The following is a 3,565-nucleotide window of genomic DNA, read 5'->3' as shown; positions in this document are numbered from 1 at the left end:
TTCTTTAAGTTGATTAAAAAGTCTCCTTGTGGATTATTCTCCTTTGTCGTGCATTTATACTGCACCAACACGTTACAGTGTTAATGTAGAATAAACCCTGACAGGGTGATCAGGACCCCGACATGAAACAGATGGGTCTCATATCACCCTGAAGGGGTCAAAGTGAGCAGTTTTTAGCCTAGACCAGGGGTAGGCAAGTTCGGTCCTAGAGATACTAAGGCTATAGGCAGGTGAGTTTTTTTTTCAGGGCTGGAGCTGAATTCTGCAGGACTGCGGCTCTCTAGGACCGAACTTGCCTACCCCTGGCCTAGACAAACAAACAAGCTCGAATCGAAATTGAACCTATTGTTGTAATCCATTACAGTGTACAAAACAATCATCCTGGCAACATTACAACAATACAACATTAATAGAGTACTGTTATACTGAAGTCCTCCGCTTTCGTTTTACAGTAACTGAGGTGCAAGATGGTTCCAGCTGTGTTTGTATGAAACGAGAGAGCATGTCTGCGGCGTGATATCAGCAGCAGTGCTTTGATGGCTGTCACTGAAAATGTATGGGAATAACACTGTTGCTCCTGTGGTCTATCAGGTCCTGTAATCGCTGCTGTATGCACTGGGGATCATTGCTTTCCAAGTACTCTTAGATCCTCTTGGTATACAAGCCTCTGTTTATGCCAAAACTGATTCTGATCCTCCACTGAGACTGATGTCAATGATACCGCAGCATGATATGGATAGTGACAAGACAAGTGACATGAAGCCCGTACATGTGACAGAGAATCAAAACATATTCCAATCAGTCAAATCAAAATGTAAATTCTGAAGCCACTTCTTCTGACATTGCTGTCATGACTTTCATGATTACAACTGCAGGAATTAGCAAGACAGAAGTGATCTGTATTTCTTGTATAAACTCAATGTATTGGACTAATGATAAATGTTTTAGAATTGCCATAATGTTTTTCTTGAGGTTGATGAGGTTAAATCATCCATTACAAATAAAAAAGCCCTCAGGGTGTTTGGTAAGTAATGTGATGATAAGTTTTGGACTTTTTCAGCAGGTTGCAAACTGCACTAATGACAGTCTGTTGTCTCGATGCCAATATTTCATCTGTAAATATTCCACTGACCAGTGACTGATAGCAATGGTTCAAAGAATAAAAACTGAAATAAGACAATGACCTGAAGTTCAGTCAGGTAACTCTATTTGACACAAACTGATAGATCCTTGACATGTAATCTGCAAGTAATGGTGCCACTCATATCTGGTGCCAATGAGCCAGCCGTGAAGCAGGTTATCACTCTTCCTCTGACACCCTCCTCCTCCCCCAGCACCACCTGTCTAAGTCTGCCGCAGTGGATATGATGTATGTCTAATGCAGCAGCAGCAACAACAGTGTGTGTAGTACATAACACTGTCATATCCATTAACATGCTAAAACTACTCAGAAAGTTGTCATGACTGAATTATTGTCAGTTCTAGATTAGATGTTAGACCTATGTATGTCACCTGCCTGAGGATTTAATGAGTATGTTTCAGAAAATATAAGTGGGGTACAACAGGGCTAAATGCAGACATTAAAGAAGTGGCCAGTAAAATGCCTCTAGTACAGATTAAAATTATTTATACCATGGTCTGAATACCTGATTTTGATTTCAAGAAAGTGCTGTGTTGGTTTTTTGTGTCATCTAGTTGTTTATTAAAATCAAATGCACCTTGAGCCCTGTTGTACCCTAGTAAGGCAGGTGTGTGTGCTCTCATTCACCTATGAAGATGAGCAAAATCCCCACTAACACTTGCAGACAGAGCGACAGATTGATGAGCGTGATCAAGGAGGTGTACAGGGTGAATTTGGGCCCCTGCTCCAGCACGGTCTTAAGCTGTGACGCGTTAGCCATTAGCAGAGCCACGTCCAGCATGCTCTCTGCCACACTCTTCTTATTGGCATAGTGGTTCATGTTTAGAGGGGCGCGTGACAGGCCAAGACTGTGAGAAACCTGACGAGAAAAGCATGGAGAGAGGACCGTTGTCATGCTAAATCCTCATCAGTAATATTAGGACACACTAATACTGTACCAACTACTGAACGACTATTATTTGTTCACAGAAGCCTCTCTATTGAGCCCAATCTTTGCTTGTTTTTCCTGCCTAACTGAATATAGTGTGAGTGAATTAGATTATAGTGCTTTGTACTGAGTCTCTTAGTCATGTGTATAGTCATACTTGTTTTGGTGAAAAATTACTTTTACAAATTAGGAGCTCTGTAATTCTCATGTGTCTCAAAGGCAGTTGCTCAGCTGCCACAGGAGTGATTGGAAATCTGTCAAATCTGAATTAATCATTAAAAAGGTTTCAAAAGATTTGCGTCATTTGAGTTTTGGGATGAATCAATATTCTCACCACAAGAACTGTTGTTTATCATGCAAACAGGGTTTGAATATCAGCCCAACTAACAGTGCACATGTTCACGGGCAGTAGAGGATGAGCTAATGCCTTGATTTATAATTAACTGTAAAGCCCTTATTGAGCACACTGAATTTACAGAATAAATGGTATGGGAATCTTGGCACCAATGTGTGATTTATCTAGAACTTTATTAAGTGTCATAATCTGACTTACGAATTTCTGCTGTTGAAGTAGCATGAAGAATAATAAAGAGAGAGAGAGAGAGCTGATTCTGGCACTTCTCCTGGCCTATCAGACTGAGGACTCAATCACTGCACTTTCTTGACTAGTACACTCAGAGCCCTAAGCTCCACCAGCTCCAAGGATTTTCCCTCATCTAAAGTAATATTATATCTCATAGTTAATATCATAACGCCAGGACACTGTAAAACCGCAAAGTAGTTTTGTAAAATCTAAATCAGGGATCATCAAACTTGGACCTGGAGGGCCGTGTGTCCTGCAGAGTACAGCTCCAAGTTAATCAAACACACCTGAACCAGCTAATCAAGCCCTTACTAGGTATACTTCAAACTATCAGGCAGGTGTGTTGAGGCAAGTTGGAGCTGAACTCTGCAGGACACCGGACCTCCAGGAGTTTGGAGACCCCTGGTCTAAATGAAATATGCATGAATGTGCATGTGTGTTCGTGTACACAGGAAAAATTCACCGCATATGTTTATTATAATGTGGTACTCTGTTTGCCTGGACTTCCTGAGAGAAAACGTCACTATTCATCACAACAGAGCAGGAAATATAACGGATAACTGATTATGCATGTGTACTTAATGATATTTGAACTATTATTTTATGAATAATAGTCAAATTCCACTGTACATGTGAAGTGCAGTGAATGGGTGCCTTCAGAATGAGAGTCCAAACAGCTGATAAAAACATCACAATAATTATGTAATCCACACAAGTAATCCACACCCAGTAATCCACACCACTCCAGTCTATCAATTAATGTAAGAGAAATCTGCACAGATTAAACACCGTTTACAACCCAAAACAGCTCTAAACAAATATGTGAGTAGATTTTAATCTGAGAGGACAACAGGAGATGGACTTTTTCACTGGAGGAAGCGTTATTATGGATTATGGACTCGTGTTTTAGTTA

Source organism: Sinocyclocheilus anshuiensis, unplaced genomic scaffold (genome assembly GCF_001515605.1).
Source record: "Sinocyclocheilus anshuiensis isolate Anshui unplaced genomic scaffold, SAMN03320099.WGS_v1.1 scaffold1662, whole genome shotgun sequence".
In the NCBI taxonomy this organism is placed as follows: Eukaryota; Metazoa; Chordata; class Actinopteri; order Cypriniformes; family Cyprinidae; genus Sinocyclocheilus; species Sinocyclocheilus anshuiensis.
This window is presented reverse-complemented; position numbering follows the sequence as displayed.